This window comes from Podarcis erhardii (genome assembly GCF_964252035.2).
Source record: "Podarcis erhardii genome assembly, chromosome: 2".
NCBI classification, from domain to species: domain Eukaryota; kingdom Metazoa; phylum Chordata; class Lepidosauria; order Squamata; family Lacertidae; genus Podarcis; species Podarcis erhardii.
Window position 1 is genome coordinate 22,520,727 of NC_138498.1, and position 19,382 is coordinate 22,540,108.

Below are 19,382 nucleotides of genomic sequence, written 5' to 3' on the forward strand. Positions count from 1 at the left end.
TGGAGTCTTCTTCTTTGGAGGTCTTTAAGCAGAGGCTTGACAACCATATGTCAGGAGTGCTCTGATGGTGTTTCCTGCTTGGCAGGGGGTTGGACTCGATGGCCCTTGTGGTCTCTTCCAACTCTATGATTCTATGATTCTATGAGCTCAGCATCCTTCAGATTCTATCCACTCCAATTACTGCTTGCATGATAAATCTGACAGTCAGAATGCATGAAGTGGAAGGTGAAAGTGGGTGTGTGCAGTGCCCCCTTCTTACTTTCCCCCTTCCCAACTGATAGGAATTGTGAGACATTGGCAGCCAGCTGCAGGCCGTCTGGGTCGCTCTACGGGAAATAACTTCTCTGTTTTGTACTAAACCTTACAAATGCCTTCCAGACGTCCAGTTTACTGAGCAGTCATCGTGATTTGTGCTCAGGATGATACTGGGGTGGTTATATGTGATCACATTTTCAACGCTATTTGCACCTGCCAAAGTTTTAGGGCAGTCGCACTGCTTCGTTTCCAAACAATGCATATCCTATCGCTTCCTGCTGAAACCCTGTGATTTTTCATACCACAAATGGTTTGTGTGTGTGTTTGTCCTACTATAGTGTGAGAGTGCCCTTCCAGATGGCAGTAATGCAGGATTATGAAAGCATCTCAGGACATATAATAAAGTGGATGGTCCAGTATAAATCCACCATGAATGCACTGTTATTACGTCAATGACATATTGCAGAATGCACCTGCAAAAGACAAACAAACCCATCAGTCTGGAGGGGCCCTGACTTCATTAGTGATCAGTGATGGAAAGTCTAGGTTCCCATATGCACTAGAAAACTAAGACTGATAACTGAAATATCTGAAATACATATTAAGATCCTAAAAATTAGATGCTGAAAAGATAATATATTTCTGAAATATGGTTCCAGTCCTATTTATGATTTCTCCTCTGTGAGGAAATTGGATTGTAAACTCATTGGTGAGGGAGGGGGAGAGAAAAACCCTTCTACATAAATATAAAAGTAGTAACAGCTTCACTTCTACCCTCCATTCCATTCTTGTTGTCTCCTTCTTACCACTCCTTTTTGGCGCACTGGAATCGACTTTGTGTACCTACTGCAAGTAGGTATAGAAGATTTTCTCATGGCCGTGTATTTGATCCTTCCTCTTGCCAAAGCAGCTCCTTCGCAGAAGTCTGACAACTGCCAGGATCTCAGAATTAATTAGCTTTTGCAATGATAGACCATCAAGATCATATCATCAGGGTTGCGTTGATTCATCTGAACTGTTCATACATTACAATTATATTTTTGCAAGTGGAATAATATCAGTAATTTTCTGATCTGCCCCCGCATCCAGTTTCCATGGTATCTGAGAGCCTCCAATCTGTTACCAATTGCTACACAGAGTGATCACCTCTCCTCAGTCCAGCTTGCCACAGTGAAATGTGCAGATTGAAACCAGGCTCTCACTGAATACTAAAATTGTGATCATAAATCAGGGGTCACCAGTCTAAGGCTCATGGGCCAGAAGCAGCCTGCGGAGGTTGTTTGATTGGCCCATGAGCTGCCCCCGAACTGAGCTGCCCGCTCGTGCGCTGCGCTAAAGCTGTGCAGCATGGCATGGGGACTCGCTTTCGTGGTGCCGAAAATTGCGGGGGGGACGGGACGATCCGGCCCACAGAGGGATCTCCACAGGACTGATCTGGCCCAGGCAAGATAAACCTTGCTGACCCCCGTCATAAACTGAAGCAACATTTTCTTATGGAGTGAATATGTTTTCTTGTTCTCTTGAGGAATCATATGAGTTTCACCTATAAGAAAGGGCAAAAAACTGAGCCAGAATGGAGAGAAGCTATACCGTAGTGTGTAAGCCAGATCAGAATCAATCAAAGCTGATAAATAGACAAAGAGGATCAATACTGTTTTACTGAGCTTCTAGGTGCAGCCTTTTACAGGATCAGTTCTCTTGTGGGGAGAGAGAGCAATGGAGACTTGTGTTCTTTTACAGATATGGTGAACACTCAAACTGAATTTTAGTCTTTAAAGCACCATCATCTCTCTGCCCCCCCCCCCCCGGTTAAAAAAACCAACCCCACAAAAAAATAGTGTGACCTTGGAGCAATGTCCTCCAGGTTCCAGTTGAGAGCAGCAGTGGGAAATATCTGTTGTCTTCAAGCAACCTGGTTGGCCACTGTGGGAAGCAGAATGCTGGCTGAGGTGGCCTGTTGTGTGATTCAGCAGGACTCCTCTTATGAAATCTCCCTGGCTTGCTCTTAGTAGCCAGCTGCAAAAACCTCTTTTCTCTTGTTACTGACTACATTCAGCTTGTCCAAACTAGTTGGTTCCACTCTCAATCAGTTGGGCAACCTGTGTTCAGCACCCAGTAACCATCAGCCATCAAGGATTTGTACACACAACAGTTTAAAGTAGATTTGATTAATCACATGTGCATGTTTTTCACATTGTTCGCATCTGTTGACCCAGTCGTTCTTTGTCCTGACGAGACACTCCTCAGTGGGCTGCTGGCTCTCTACCAGGCAAGGCTTTGACATACAAGAACGTTTTCATTTTTTAAACTACGGCATAAATCTGGCAACACCTCCCCCCCCCAAAAAAGTATGTTTTAATATTGGCTGTTTTGCCCACTGTGAAATATGCTTGATATTTGGCTTCTGTGAAAGTTGTTTATTATTGTGCTAATCTACAGACAATTATCTATATGGCAGATGTGCACAGGTAAACAAATATATCTCTTGTGCAAACCCACCATGGACCTCAAGTTTCTGGAACTTCTAGAGGGTGGGGAAGTAGTAATTGATGTGAGGGGACAACAGCATGAATACATCCCATCAAGTACCACCCACTTGTATAGTTGGGAAAGATCAAAATAGACAGGGAGACAAAAGGGCGCAAGAGCACACACAAAAAAAGGGCTGCTGTGACCCACATGCACAATAATGCCTTGTTGCATACACAGCTCAAAAGCAATTTAGCAAGTGGCTTTAGCTAGCAAACGACCCCAAAGCCTTCTGAGGAGATTATGTTGCATATCTGAAGAGGATGCTTATGAGAATACTAAGCTCAGTGTCAATGCAGTACCATGGTCATTAAGGCTTGAAGGGGTTCTACCCTTTGAAACACTTTTTCACATGTTACAGCACTTGTGTTGTAGAGGTCTTTTAGCCACGGAGCAAATATGCCATTTTACTTGACTTAACTGCAGAGCAGCCCCAAACATCCTGCATCTTTGGTGTGGGTAGAACCAGCCTTTGATCCCTAAACAAGATAGCAACATCACATTTCATCTTCTTTGTTCATGTGCTATTTTTGCCAAAAGGCTTTGGTTTCTGCAGATCTGCTTATACCAAGGCACTTAGGGGCTGAGATGGGAGGAGAGTTCTGGTTTTTTTACCAGGATAGTATTTGTCAATAAGCAAACAAAGCGGCATTTGGCTCCCTATTTACATGTCATAATGAGGAGACACGTTATGCAATCATATGTGTGAAGGACATTGAGTACTCGGCTCTATTATTTCATTCTTTCATTGTGTTCTTACATCACTACTACGCATGGCTGTGAGATGTACCTTTAGAGCAGGGCTACTTAACATGGTACCATGTAGATGTTGTTGCATTATGACTACGGTCATCCTTTACTGTTGGCCATGCTGGCTGGGGCTGATGGGAATTGGAGTTTTAGTTGCCCAGAGTTTTTAATGTATGCTAATTTTGTTGTTTTATGCTAATTTTGTTGTTTGTTACTGGCTTTATTGCTTCTCACTATTGATTTTACTGCCTCTGTTTTATTTTTGTTGTTCATTAGTGCTCTTGAGATGTTGTTGGACTAAAACTCCCATAATCCCTGACCGTTGGCCATGCTGGCTTGGACTAATGAGAGCCGGAGTCCAACAACATCTGGAGGGAACCACATTGGCTACCCCTGGAGTAGTCTGTGTCACAGAGTGTGCAGGTCAGTAATCACACAGATCAAAGTTGGAGTTAACTCTTTATTAGCAAAACCACCAACCTGGCAGTGTGTCAGCAGCTCATTCTCAGTAGGTCCCCACCTGCACACAGCCATCTAAGTCCCTTCCTCCCCAGGGCTTTTGCCAAGCCTTTGGAGACTAAGACTGCATGCAGCCTGTTGCTGCTCTGCACATTTCAGCCCTCTTCTGGTTCTGGGAGATCAAGGGGAAGGGGAGCTTGTTGCAGCAGGAAGGGGAGATACCTGTGACTCTTCACCAGCCCAACTCATCTCTGCCTCTTGACTTCCTTCCTCCCACTCACCTGCTTCATCTTCTGCCTCTGATTCTGGACTTCTGTCTGCCAGACTCTCCCAGCTCATAAAGCCCTGTTACCCATTCAGCTTCCAACACCTCCTCTTCCCAGTCTTCACCCCCTTCTTCCTCTGACCACTCACTTTCTGGGGAAATGAGAAATTGTTGCTGCCTTTGTTACCAGACAGAATTGTTGAACAGCCAGCAATTCTGTATAATATCAGCAATGCTAGTATCATACTCATGAATGCTAGTAGAGTAGCTCCATTAGAGACAAATATATGGTCAATTAAGCTTTCACAACTTCTGCTTCATGCATAGGTCCTAATCTATAAAGTTTTATGCCGCAGTAAATGTGCTAAACTTGAAAGTGCCATGATGCCTGTTTCTGTCATGGAGGGAAGACCAAAGATGTGCACATTATTCTGGCAATGCATCATCGGAAGAGCTTGTTGATTATATCCAATATTTTATCATCTTGGTGGGGAGATTTACAGCCCAGTGTTATACATAGCTTAGCTGTAATAAGGTATAGGAAGCTGGGCCAAGTGGTTAAGTAGCACAGTCCTTAGTGGTCTCATGTGATCTGGCATGAAGTGATTAGGGTGTTTGGACAAACATGGTACACCCTTCATGTGGTAGGGGGGCAGTGGAGTCAGGTACAGATTAGGTGAGCATGAGAAGGGGGCCCTACATGCATACCATTGTACTTTCATAGAGCTCCATGTGAGTGGGGGGAACCTGGGCTAATCAGGCTCTTCCTTTGCATTGGAATTTATATATCAGTATGCATGTAGGGCTGCTTCTCACAGGCTGCGTACATAATACTGACTGAAAATGCTTCCCAGTTGTTCTTTTTCTGAAGTCATACTGAAGATAGCTTCAGGGGGTAATGTATTGAAATGCAGTATTTCATAAGAAACTGCAGGATAGATAAAGGATAGAAATGGATTGTGGCTAATGCCGTGTGTTTGCCGCTTCCTAAACCAGTGGTGGAATGTACTGGATCCAGAATACACAGGAGTGCGTGCACAAGCACATTCTCCAAATACATGGCCAGTGTGTGCAGAGACGGAAGGGGCTAGCTCCTACAGCCCTTTGTGCCTTAGTTTCACATGTGAGGTGGTTTGTTTGAATGCTCCTATTTCTGACAAAGGTCAACAGCTAGTCTCCAGAACTTCTGTGCTGCCTGGGAGTCATAGCCACCAAAGATGGAAGTAGACACCTCTTCCCTTCCAGAAACTACCAGCAAATAACTTTGAAACATGTTTGGCACATGTCCTTGGATAAAAGGCAGGAAGCATCTCTTCTATGTCTCAATCTTCTCTCTGTTGCACCGATTGCAAAACCTCTCTTCCTTGCATTTGGAGTTTCCTTCCTTCCTTCCTTCCTTCCTTCCTTCCTTCCTTCCTTCCTTCCTTCCTTATCAGGCCCATGGATTCTAATTAGGCTCACTTTATCACCACAACAACCCTGCAAGGTACGGTAGCCTGGGAGGTTGTGAATTGCTTAAGGTCACTCAAGAAAGTGCACAGCTTAACAGGTACTTTCCTCCCAGAACCAAACTCAACATTTTTGTTGTTGCACCTGGTGTTTTCATTGCTGAGCTGGCAAGCGAAGCATCTTTTTCATTATGTTGTTTGTCCTTCCTAGGAGCAGGTGGGGCTTTTGGGGGTTTGTGGGGAGGGGGGACCATAACATGGTGACTTTTCGCTGCCACTGAAATATGGGGCTGGAAGGACTAATTAGCTAATGATTGTAATTTGATCTACAAATGTGACTGCCAAGTGGGCTGGGAGTGTGCACATTTGCGACTCTGTATAAACCGCAGCACCAAACACCTCCCGCCCACGCACATTTAACTGGCAGAGAAAAACATCTGCAACCTCGAAAAGGGGAAATTCCAGATGCAGCATTTGTGACGTAGCGAGGGGGGGGTGTGTTCCTCTCTGTCAACCAGGCATCCCCTGTTCCGGATTTGACATTTGCAAATCCTGCACCCACAGGAATACCCAGGAATAGTAAGAGAAGTAAAATCACCTGCCTTAGAGGAATCCTCTCTGGGGCGGGGGGGGGAATGTGGGCTCCACAGCATATTCACGCCTCACCACTTTCCGTTACAAACCGAGCTGTCACCCGTTCCATGAAATCAATCTGTGGTCTCTTGAGACATAAGCAGGATTACACAAGAATCGCTCAAAATATATATTTAACTACAATACTTTAGTGGATTACAGAGCCAAGCTGAAATGAACTAAAACATCAGATCATCTCTCTGGCTCTGTGTTGGAAATGCATGCTTTGGCCTGTAAGGTGCAGTGCAAATGTCATGCCAGCTCTCAGTTAACCATGCTTAGGAGCCTGGGAACAATGGGAGCAACTGGAATTGTGTGTGTTCTCTCCCCAGGCTTGAATACCTGTGCCTGTTCACACTGTTCCTAAACATGTCTGTACAACTGCAAAATCAAGCTGTGAACTGCATATTTGCTCTAAACTGGGAGCATATAGATATAGTTTGAAATCAGACCTGCAGGTTGTGAAGGGGAAGAGAGCTGAGGATCCATCAGGAGACCGTTGGCTGTTATTTTATTTGTTAGAGATGCCCCACCACTTGGCAGCTGACAATAATAACAATTAAATTGTTAGCAGAATAAGACTATATCCTTAATCCATTTTCTAGGATGCATGAGCCTCCGTGGTCAATCCATCTACTTTTATAAAGGACAGACAGTGTATGGCCTGGATCTTTTTGGTCTCTCTCTCTCTCTCTCTCTCTCTCTCTCTCTCTCTCTCTCTCTCGCTGTGTGTGTGTGTGTGTGTGTGAGAGAGAGAGGGGGGGGGGCCTCCAGAAGGGTAGGAATAGAGTTGCCACATTGTCTGGGAATGTAGCTGTTACCTGGAGTCCTAGGCCTCCCAGCTGGTAGCCTGAGCAGTGTACCATCTGGCTGAGATTTTAAGATTAAACCTGGAAAAACCTTTGCTACAGTCAATGGTAAGCATGCATATCCCCCCCTGCAAATTTGCATATATTTGTTGGTGTGTTTTGCTGTGTGTCCCCCCCCCCCCCCATGGCTGTTACCTACCTTGAGCTTAGTAAGATGTGGTATATGGGTCAAAGATGTAGCAAACAAAACATAAATATGTCATTGGGAACATACACTCTTTGTTTCAGAAAATAGTCACAGCTCAACATGCACGTAGACCACACCCACCCACCCAGATGGATGGATTGATTCATGTGCACAGCATTTCTAGAATGACAGGCAGGCACACTGAGTCAAGACTAGTGCACATACACATAACAACACCCACGCGTTCCTACACAGAGCAGTTGTAGATGCTGACTCCCCTATCCTGCCGTGCAGTTTTATTAACAGATTGAATACAGAGACGAGCTGATCACATTCTAAACAGAAACCTAAGACTATAGAACATGCATATATAATACTAGATGGGTGCACATGCAAAACACAACACATAGACCAGGAAAAAATGGAAATTGTGGCACTGCTGACGTTTTTCATGTTCACATGTATAAAGGGACAGTCAACAGAAATGCCACCTCAAACGTATTTTCCATTCATATGTGTCAATGTGTATTTAAATAAACTGCAAATATAGAAGTGCACACATAGCTTTGACAATTAGCCAAGAGGCGTTTTTTTAAAAAAAAGATCTGTTTGCCATTTCAGCACTAATCAAGTGGGAACCCTAACAGAGATGTGCAAACACCTAACAGAGTTCAGACAAACATGACCTTTTGTGGTCAATACATTCCCTCCACCCATCTCATCTTGCAGGCCTGGGAACTCCATTCACCTATTCCTCACCTGCCCTTGTGTGTATATGTTTTCCTGCTCCATAGCAGCAGGCAGATGCTGGTAATCAAGCAGCCCTGCCCTGGCTCTGGGCTTAGAAGGAAAACCCTGTTGAGGAAATAAACAAATAACAGTGATGGGTGTAACATCTGCCTCAGCCAAGGAGTGAGCAGGGCATGTGGAATGCATTTGTTTAGCCCTTTGTGGGCCAGATTTCCAAAAGCACCCAACTCCAGTTTCAGTATTGCTGTAAGGGCCAAAGAGTTCCCTACCAGTTCCTTTCTTGTGTCCTACAGACAAGTTGCTAAAACTGCTGTTGGGCCTCCTCTGCACGCCCAAGCTATGGGCATATTGCACAATGCCTACAAACCTACAGGGACGCACACAGACGCAGACATGAAGTGTACCACTGAATAGTATGCAAGATGGAGGTCTGTGTGTGCAAAGCTAGAGAAACAGTGCTCTTCCTGCAACCAACGAGATATAATGAATGGAAAGGAAGAAAACCTTGTGTGTTGCAGCCTGTAGTTGCAACAAACCACTTGCATAACCAAGCACATAAAAAAGAACCTCCAAGGCCACAATCAAAACTCATTCGGAGTCACATTGTTAAGTGGGCTGCCCACAGACACAAGGGTGGTGTGGATTAGCCCTAATTTTTAAAACACAGTGACTGCTGGGCATGCTGGCAATCTGGCTCTGCGGCAAACCGACCCACATAACTCATCGCTGTGCATTAATTACAAATGGGTTGATTTAAACAGCAGCAAAGGCAGCTCAGTTGGAAACTAGTCCCCAAATGCGTTCTGTCAGTCAGTCTCAACTCACTGGCAAATTCAATGCACTCAAAGGAAAGAGGATGAACCAGAAAATAGTGGGAAGACAGGGTGTGGGTTTTTTTTAAAAAAAAAACACAACACACTTTTTAACTGTGCAGGGGTGGACTTTGGTAATATTTTGTAGTATGGCACCCTGTGCAAGGCCAAAAATTGGATGCCCCCTTTTCAGTTATGGATCTTCTCAATTTTGCACCCTCTTGACTCGGCACTATGTGTGGGGGTACTGCTTGTACAGCCCTATATCCAGCGCTGAACTGTGCTGCTCTGCATAGAAAAGGATTCTCTCTAAACCCCAAACTACTAATACACAGGTGGAACCTGTAACAGAATGTTGCAGTGTGGACTGTTCCTGTTCAGGGTATTATTGGGGTTGTTTTTATTTTGATCTCTCATATATATACAGTGGTACCTCGGGTTACATATGCTTCAGGTTACAGGCTCCGCTAACCCAGAAACAGTACCTCGGGTTAAGAACTTTGCTTCAGGATAAGAACAGAAATTGTGGCGTGGTGGCAGCGGGAGGCTCCATTAGCTAAAGTGATACCTCAGGTTAAGAACAGTTTCAGGTTAAGAGCGGACCTCCGGAACAAATTAAGTACTTAACCCGAGGTACCACTCTGTGTGTGTGTGTGTGTGTGTGTGTGTGTGTGTGCGCGCACACACACACACACACACACACACACACAGTGGTACCTTGGTACATAAAACATATATATACAGTGGTGCCCCGCAAGACGAATGCCTCGCAAGATGAAAAACCCGCTAGACGAAAGGGTTTTCCGTTTTTCGAGGCGCTTCGCAAGATGAATTTCCCTATGGGCTTGCTTCACAAGACGTTTTCGTCTTGCGAGTCTTGCGAGTTTTTTCCCTCCCCCCCCTTTTCTAAGCTGCTAATAGCCGCTAAGCCGCTAATAGCGCTAATCCGCTAAACTGCTAATATGGATGCTTCACAAGATGAAAAAACCACTAGACGAAGAGACTCGAGGAACGGATTATTTTTGTCTTGCGAGGCACCACTGTATATATATGTTTTTATGTTGATCTTTTCTGTAAATCATCATCATCATCATCTAGCGATGCTTTTTCCAGGATATTCCAATCCATCACACATACCTTTTTCTTTTTTTGCCCTACCCCAACACTCTGTGACCACTGTCCATATTCAGTCACCATTTAGCTGTCTCTCCGTGTGTCTTTTGTCCTCAGGGTTCCCCCCTACCTCTAAGATTTTTCTGCTTCTGCCAACCTTCAGGTATCCCTGAACAGTCTGTTTCCCATTAGCTCCTTCATAGCTCCATAGCTGTCATAGCTCAACTTTCAGTTTGATCCTAGTATATCATAATTCAGGATACAGTTCGATAAAGCTGGAATGGCTCTAGAGCAGTTTTGATTATAAAGCTGTCTGCTGGATCTTGTTACTCTGATCACAATTCACGGGTTTCTGTTGAAATGTTGGGTATCTTATTCTGAGCACATTCTTAGCTCTTCTGAAGTGACTGAGCTCATATGTCCCTTGTGGGCTTAGTGTGCATCTTAGGATATACTCAGAATCAAGTTTTTGACAGGAGACCCCTAAGATAGAAGTTTGAAAACCTTTAATCTAAGGGAACTAGGATGAATGTTTTCATACTTTTTTTTAAAGCCTTCCTCAGGAATTCTGTATGTAACCACTCCTCACCCATTGTTCTTGCTTTCTCCATGAAAACATCATACAGTATAAGTAATCAGTAGACATGGTTGAGAGAGAAATGCAAAACAGCAGCGGGGAGGCCTAGAGGAAACGTGGGAGAGGGAGAGAGAGATTCTTATAGGCTTTGTGGAGAAGTTAGGGGGGCTCTTTTCCATCCTGGTCCTAATTTCTGAGCCCGGGTCCCACCACCTCGTTGGATGGCCAGCTCTCAACTGAGGAAGCAGCTCGTATCGTTTTTATTTTCTTTTTGCCCGCCATTCTTCCTCCTCCTTTCACCCGCCCCTCCCCTCCACCCGGTGTTGTGTGCTTTAATGTATACAATGAAGGAAAGAAGAAGTCGAAAGAGAACTGCCTTGCGCTGATGTCAGGAGTAGGGCTGGCTCAGAGGAGGGTGTGATTGAGTTTGCTTGAGCTTCAGTCAGCCCTCTGTATTTTGTGCTGCCAACTTCCACTGTGCTGCTGAGCCGGTCTGCAAAGCAAGGTACAGAAAACCCTCGCTTTCTTTTATTTGTCTTCTGCAGCGACGCTTTGTTGCCAGAGATGTGTGTGCGTTTTGCGCGCTGCGCGGCGCGCGCTCCGGATAAAGGAATCCGGCAGGATTTTGGGGAGTATTTGTTGTAGAAGTTTCAGGAGATGAGATGTGCAGGGGGGCAGTTTTCAGGGCCAGCGTGGTTGTGAACTGCCAGCTTTTCCGCTAGTGGACTGGACGGAAGCAGTAGGCTTTAAAACCACGAGAGCCCGAGTTGCTTTGCTTGTCTGCGACCAGAGACAGCATTTGGGGTGGGGAAATGTGTGCAAATCGTGCGGGGCGGGGGGAGATCCTCACAGCCGTTGCAAACCCCACCACCACCACCAGCTTTTCAGTTCGACCGGATTTCGTTGTCATTATTTTTGTCTGTCTGCAAGAGCGCGACAGAGCGCTGCAATCTGGGAAGGGGCAAAAATAGGTTTCTTTAAAATATGTATGACTCCAAGGCGCGTCCCGGGGAAGCAGGCGGACGGCTTTCTTATTTTAGCAGCAACGAGGGGAGAGACTGAGAAAGAACTTTGTGTGCTTTCGGAGGGGAGGTGGGGCGACGGGGTTGGGGTGTGGGGGGAGAAGAGAAAAATGAATAGTGCAACTTCAGTGTCTGGTGATTCACCTCCCTGCCATGCAGCAATGTGGCACGTCGCTGCACCAAGAAACAATGCCAGCCGCAAAGTTTTCTTTTGTATTTATTTCCCCACCCCCATCCCACAAGAGGAAGGAAACCCATTTTGGTCTAACCTGCTGGAGGGAGGGGGGCGGTGGGGGGGGAAAGACCGTACTTAGTACCACTTTAAACTTAAATGTTCTGCTGCCGCTGCTATCGGTTACCACGTTCATTGAAGGCTCTCTGGTTTTATCTGACCCTGGGGAAGGCTTGCTTGGCCTCATTTCCTGTGAATAAGAGGGCGTTGATTCTTCTGATTTGCCACGGATAACTTGACATTGCATGCCTCAGTTTCGTGCCATGAGCCCTGTAAAGCGATCCCGGATTGTCATCCTGAAATCATGTGCCTCCTTCGCTTTCCACATAGCTTTCTTTATCTCTGCAATGCAGGAGACAGTTTGCCCCTCATTAACGGTGAGATGCCGTCTAGATGTTTTGGCAGCTTTCCTGAAGGAGGAGAGAGAAAGGAATTGGCACGTTTGGATTAAAAGCACTTGATGAATATCTCTCGAGCTTCTATTCTGGTGAAGTCCCTTCCTGCAGCTTTTGTTGCCTACTACAGTAGGGTTCGAGGATACAAAGAGTCTCCTATTTTTCTAGCAAGTAGGATTTATTTGAAAGTCAGCACTCCCAAGGTCTCCACTAGTAGGTCTTTCCTGGGCTGTTTCCTGTGAGAACGCTTTAAATAAAGATGCTGGAAATGACCGTTGTGTGTTCCCCTGAGCTACAGTCTGCTAGAGTGCTTTGTACATATTTTTGTAATTAATGGGTGAGGCTTTGATAATTATACGGGTCCCTTATGATCAGTGTTGGAAACTGAGATATGAAAGCTAGGAGCTAAGTGGCACCTTAAACCAAGTTATGGGTGCAACAACGGAATGTCTAGGCTTGCTTTTTTATAGCAAGAATACAAAGCTGAAAATGAACGAACTGCAGCTTCAGTTCATTTTTCACATGGTCTAGTATCCTTCCCCTGCCCACCCCCCTAATATTCTTAAGAGGGTCTCTTCTCCAGTCTTCAGAGAGTAGCTGGAAGTGGGAAGGCAGAAAAAGGTCCTCTTTTCCTTCCACTCTGCAGTATTAATCTGAAATCTTAGGCACAGTAGTGCACACCAAGCTCAGAAGCTGCTCACACAAATGAAATTCCCTGTGGCAAAATGCACCTAGAACAATGGGAGTTTGGAACACTGCTTATGATTTCTTAAATCCATAACAAAAAAGGAACTTTATGAACATTAGATAATTTGTTGGATGTAGCATTAAAGCAGATAGTGCAGGGTTTCACAGTGGACGGAGAGTTCTGAGGTACCCCATGGGCCAGTTTAGGTTTGGATCAGCCATCTCTTTCCTCCTTCTGGCTGGAAGATGGAGCTTATTGAGAAAAACAGGTTTGTGAGGGCAGGATGTGGTGGCAATGTGGCAAAGCCAAACAGACTGTTATGTTACAGGCTAGGCCTGTGGATAAGTGCAATATTATTATTTTTATTGTTATTAGCAAAGTTCAGTTTAACTTTGTGCTTTTGTTGGAAGGCAAGAGGCCAAGGTTCAAATTCTCGCTTAGAGAATTGTGTGCTTAATGTCCTTAGGCATTTCACTGTTTCGTCAAACAATCTACCTCAGTGATTTGGATAAAATTGCAAAACACTGAAAAGTTCCATAAAATGGTAGGTGTCCAACAGGTGTTCAACAGGTGTCCACTGTTAGAAACAGCTTTGAAAAATCTGACCCTTTATCTTTTGTGTAAACCAGTTAGATGATTTTTGATCCTGTTTGTGTGTGTAAGACCCTGAGCAAAGGGCATTTTTCCTCCAGCAAACAAATTTAGGCCTTCCAAATTAACTAAATTATAATCTACAAAGACTGCTTGAAAGAGCCTCTCTTCCTCTCAAACTTTCTCCCAGGGGACACTTTCTTCAAAACTTTTCTTCCCGACAGTTTTAAAATTGGAATAGTGATTTCCGATAAATCTTTCCTGATGTTATGAGTTTGTGTCCTGCGATTTCGGAGAATTGCCATTTTTTTTTGCTAGAAAGTGTATAGGAGCTTTGAAAGTGTATAGGAATCTCAAGTGTTTCAAATGCATCTTCTGATTCTGCCGACACAGGCCTTGGACATTTGGTCAATGCATAACTTATTTTCTAAATTTTAATGCTGAATGGTTTCTGTAAAGACCTGGATTTTTTGGGAGAAAAATAGCAGAACTGTTCTTTTTAGGCTCTGGATTAATTATCAGAAAAAGCTGAAATTCCTTGGGTATCTTCCAATTATTTAGGTTAGGTTGAACAGGAGGAAGTTGGGCAAGTGATGACTCAAAGTGACAAAAAAAAAATCCTCTTATTTTATTGTTTGTGCTGCTCAGAAATTCCTCTCTTGTGCTAGCCAAGTACTTGATATTTCAGCTATTAACACATCAGTGTGATGCCAAGAATAATATCTAGTTTGGTATAGAATGTTACAGCAGTGTTGCTCCGGGAAATACAAAGTACTCAAAGTGAGAAAGGTGATATCTTTTATTGAACTAACATCTGGTGGTTAACTGTGCAATGCATGTCTTTTGAGGAGCCTGTCTTACAGAGTTCAGTGGGACTTATCCCAAGGTTAAGTGTTCATAGGATTGCGGCCTACAAGTTGGGTTCATAGGATTGCGGCCTAGAGTTTGTCTGCAAGAGGGGGACCTGGATTTTGAGGGACTGGAAACCTATGGGGATTAATTGAAAGAGGTGAGAAAATTTAGCTTGGAGAAGTTACATTCTTTGGTAGATGGGCAAAGTGTGACTAAGGCTTTAAAAGTTCCTTTTCCTTAAATTTAACATGTCCTCCTTCCAAGTTCAGCCTTTTTTATAGGTTCATGAGAAGCACAGGTTGTGGGGTAAATTGCCCCTTGAATAGCCTCAGCTCTCTTAATTGCTCCAGTGTCAGTTTCTGTTCCCAAAGGGGAGTGGAGAGGCTTTAATTGTTGGTATTTCCTCATTATTTTGTTTTTTTCATAGTTGTTCGTAAGCATTCTCATAAGAAAAAATGAGAGGCATTCAGTAATTAAGGTTCTGCTTAATAGAGACAGAAAGGAACACTTAATGGTCTATTGATCATTGATTTCCCAACTCTTCATGTCAGGAAGCAATAAAACTGGCTGACCTTATAAGGGAGAACGTGTTAATGATTGTGGTTTATTTGTGAGGAAACATCCTAGGACAGTGGTTTCCAATTAGGGGTCCAGGGACTCCTGGGGGTCCACTGAATGCACCCAGGGGGTCTGCAGCCCAATCCCTTGCCTCCCACCACCACTATTTTTTTGTCATTTTTTCATGGTAATACAGTGGTACCTCGGGTTAAGTACTTAATTCGTTCCGGAGGTCCGTTCTTAACCTGAAACTGTTCTTAACCTAAAGCACCACTTTAGCTAATGGGGCCTCCTGCTGCTGCTGCGCCACCACTACACGATTTCTGTTCTCATCCTGAAGCTAAGTTCTTAACCCGAGGTACTATTTCTAGTTTAGTGGAGTCTGTAACCTGAAGCGTATGTAACCCAAGGTACCACTGTATCACAAATTTTATGGCCTGTTTTAGCACTGTGCAATTTTTCAATATATTAGCCAAAATTGGTTTTGAAATCGCACTGCAATAACGATTTTCACCTGGCAATATGCAGCAATATATTGCCTCTCATGCAAAAGAGAGCAGGGCAGCCAATTTCAAGGCACCACTGATATCTCACAATTATCTCAACCGATAATGCTGCTGATCTGAGCTCCCTTCCTCATGTGGAGGAAGACCAGGGCAGCCGATAACACTACAGTCTTTCCTCATGCTGGCTGCCACCGCTGGCTGCCCCACTGATGGTGGCTTGATGTGCCCCCCCATCCCCTCCCACTTGAACCATGTGGTGGAGGTGACTCCGCTTCCTCTTCTTCCCCCACCCTCCCAATCTCAGTGGCTGCTCCTTCCCTGATCCCCACACATGATCTCCAATTTCAGACATCTTGATATATCGGAATATTCAGCTGCTGATAAATCACAATGTTAAAAAACAGATATTGCTGAGCTCTAGTCTGGTTTTTTTAGTATACCTAAAATTCTTTCCTTACTAGGGGCTACCCCACATCTTGTTCAAAAAATTGCTTTGTGGAGGTAACTACTATAGAGTTATCAAAATTTTCAAAAGTAGGGGGTCTGTGGCTTGGCTTTTTGAAAAATAGGGGGTCCTCAGTCATTAGCTAATTGGGAACCACTGCCCTAGGAGGATCTTAGCCATGGGGAAAGGGCATTGCTTAATATTACTATGCTAGATTTTGCAGTTGCATGGAACTTCCATTTCTAATCCCAATCCCAGCTGTTTATGGTAAAGCAATGTCTCAGCAGCACCAAAGGGCTGTAGTGCAGAAGGAACAATTGCCTCATTTACAGTAGTTCAGTCTTGATGACATGAACCTTGCAGCATTGTTGGAATCAGGCTGGGCTTGGCAGGCTTTAATGCATGAGGGAGGAGGAAGAAGCAAGAGGAGGGGGCTGGATGGTAGGAACCTGGGTTAGAGCAGGGAGGATTCTCCCCTTCCCCGCCCCCATCCCCCAACATCAGTCACTTTGGAAGGGGGAGCCGAGATGCCAACTCTCCCTCTTCTGATCTTCCTTCAGAGCAGAGAGCCTCAGTGCGTGTGTGGGGAAAGGCTTTGATCAGCTGTGGAGGAAGCCTGAACAGGATGTGGCAGTGGCTGAACGGGAGGGTGCAGCCTTATCACCTAGAACCAGGTGCTGCCTTTGCACATGGCAGCAGACCCACCTGCCCCCACAATCTTTACATTCCTGTAAGGCGAGTGAGCGTGCCGCTGCCCGTCTTTAAATGCTTGGCAAGAAGAGCAGGAAAACTTGTTGGGATATTTTTGCTGCTTCTGTCTAGTTCTGAACTTCTTGTCCTGCTCTTGAACTCTGCAATTGTGACACTTGAGCACAGTGTATACTGCTGAGCCTGTCCTGTTACTTGCCTTCCTTATTTAAAGGTGAGAACCCCTGTCTGTGTGCGTTGGGCATATGTGTGCTAAGCTGCTGATCTTCAACCAGGGCCGGCCCACCCTGGTGAGGCAACAGCCTCAGGCAGCAGGATCCACAGGGGTAGCAGATCCAGCCTCCAAGCAATGCACTGCCCACTTCTCCTACTACTGCAGTGTCAGTGACAGTTGCAGCATGCTCCTTGGATGTTGGATCTGTCCCTCCTTAGCAGCCCCCCCCTCAATGTTGCCTGTACAGGAGCCTCTTGGGGAATAGGAGGCACTGTCTCCTCCCAGCTCTGGGGAAGAAATGGCAGTGGCTGCCTTCTGGGGGCTGCTGGAGTCTGCACCTACCTGGCAGTTTCACTTTCCCCTTCATTGATTTCCAATTCAGTTGTCAGGTAAGGTTGATTGGATTCCCCACTTTGTTCCCAGTGTAGATCTTTATTCCCAGGTAGTTCCTGGTGTAGATCTTCACTCACCCCTTCTTCCCTTAGGGAGGGGTGTGTGCCATTTTGTGGTTTGCCTCAGGTGTCAAAATGCCTTGGGACAGCCCTGTCTTCAACTAGCGGGTCAGAACTCACAACTGCAAAGTCACCCAAAGTGGATCGCAATAGCAGCAGCACCATTACCATACAGCTATATGGTAAAATAAAAATAAAAATAAAAAGTGAGTTTCCAAATGTATATATAGACTAAGCTCTTGGGTTTGAAAAGTTTGAAGACCGTCATGCCAAATTACAGCTGGTGGGCCCTGTGTACATAAGTTGCAATATTTGTAGAAGCCATTAATTCTCAAATGTAAACAGTTGGAATTAGTTGCTGGAGTGTTGTTGTTTTTTTAATGTATTTGAGGTTGGAAATCATAATATTAGAAACTTAATGAACTTCTTTTTACTGTGTATAAGCAGTATTACAAATAAAAATACAGTAAATAGAATAAGAATATTTTGCCAATATATTGTGAACAGCAGTCACTGCAACAACATAGATTAAAAATCTGAGATTCTTGAGCGTCTGACCAGAACCTGGAAGATGCTCAAGTGCCATTCTACATAACTCATTCTTGCCCCAGACTTCCAAGGACTTCCTATATCTTACTTGTCATCTCTGTGGTTCAGATAAACCTCCCTGATTGGTTTAGGGTGAAGCAGTTCATCTTCTATTTTGATAAGACAACTGGCTCTTCCAGGAAAATGGCCCGAGCCATTACAGGTGGGGGCAGTGTGTTGGTGTACCTGGGTAACTGTCTTCCTCCACTTGACAAAGATGCTGGGAGAACTGTGCATAGGTCTACTGTGGCAGGTTGCTAGCTCAATAGGAAATGGGAAGTGGTGTTGGGGTTAGGGGTGTTTAAACTTCTCCCCTCCCTAGATTTTCCTGATTTGAAATTGCCCTCCAGGATTTATTTGTCATGCAAGGGAAAATATAGAAACATTATCAAGATACCTGCATGCTTGCCCTCGTCGTAGTTTCAGGGGATCAATATATTGAGCAAACAGCATGGTGAAATGATTTAACAGTTCTGCATTCTAGCTGCTTTTCCAATCCAATTTGCAGGTGGGGATGCACATGACTGCTGGAACGTTGTTTTTTTTTAATGAAAAACCATGGGTGAGTCAATTGTATCTTTCTCAGCACCTTGCCTAGTGCAGCCCCACAGTGCTGAGAGCGTCTGTATATTCCTTTTGTTCAAGAGCCTAGTTACAGTGCACACAAATCTGCATATGCCAAAGTACACATTTACTCAAGAGATCAGGGGCCCGTTGTTGGGCAAATATCACAGGACTTTATAACCTCCCAATGGAGTTATTTTTAATTTAGGAAAATAAACGTACTTCCTGTTCAAAAATTAACTAGGAAAAATAAACCTGGCACTAATCCATAGGTGGCAATGGTCCTCAGGCATATGGGGGGGGGGTAAGCATTTTTCATGCCCTAGATCTCACCACATTAGTATAGAATCTGCTATCTATTATGCTAAGGGATTTTTCACCCTATGTATTTGCAATGAAAGGAGGTAGTGAGTAGTGATAAAGGGTGATTTAAAGAAAACCACCCTAACATTTGATTTAGATTATGGATTGCTTCTGTGTGGCATCTTGAGCATTTTAGCATGTAGGCTAATGTAATGAAATGCTAACTATATGCCATTTCTTTTGAAAAGCCTTCATGATGGAGGAAAGCTTTGAAATGTATGCCTGATTGTCCCTTCTCTCTATTCCTAATTTATATGCCTTGCCTTGCTAAAACCTTGCTATAAAATTCCACCCCAGAGGAGTTGCCAGAGCCTCTTGTAGCAGAAATGGCCATTTGGTGCTTTAAAATTCCATGTTTTTTAACAGCCTGACTCATGAAAGCTGATAAAGTTATGTAGAACTAAGAAAATACATAGAAATATGCAGACTTCTATTTTCTGAAAACGAGTGACCCAGTTTTGGAGCAGAATCACCCTACGTCAGTGCCCTAGGAGTGACTGTTTCTCATAGGCACATCTAACCTGAAGGCCTGCTTTTATACCCTATCAGTATACTGTCTTAGGTGTTGTCAGCAGTCACCGTTTTCTCAATATGTGAGCAAACGTCTGCTCTGCCTT

The 19,382-nt window shown here is 44.5% G+C and overlaps 1 protein-coding gene across 6 annotated transcripts in view; it reads left to right on the forward strand.

Annotated features, from left to right (window-relative positions):
- The window catches only part of DGKA (diacylglycerol kinase alpha), an 83,517-nt gene that overhangs the window by 14,144 nt on the left and 49,991 nt on the right, over positions 1-19,382 (forward strand). Inside the window, exon 1 of one of the 6 annotated variants that reach the window (XM_081849608.1) lies at positions 10,956-11,092. The exons of 4 other annotated variants lie outside the window; for them this stretch is intronic. The gene's annotated coding sequence lies outside the window, so the exon portion shown is untranslated. Of the gene's footprint in view, positions 1-10,955; positions 11,093-19,382 lie in introns of those variants that run through there. One more of the 6 variants, XM_081849606.1, reaches the window with a different exon arrangement.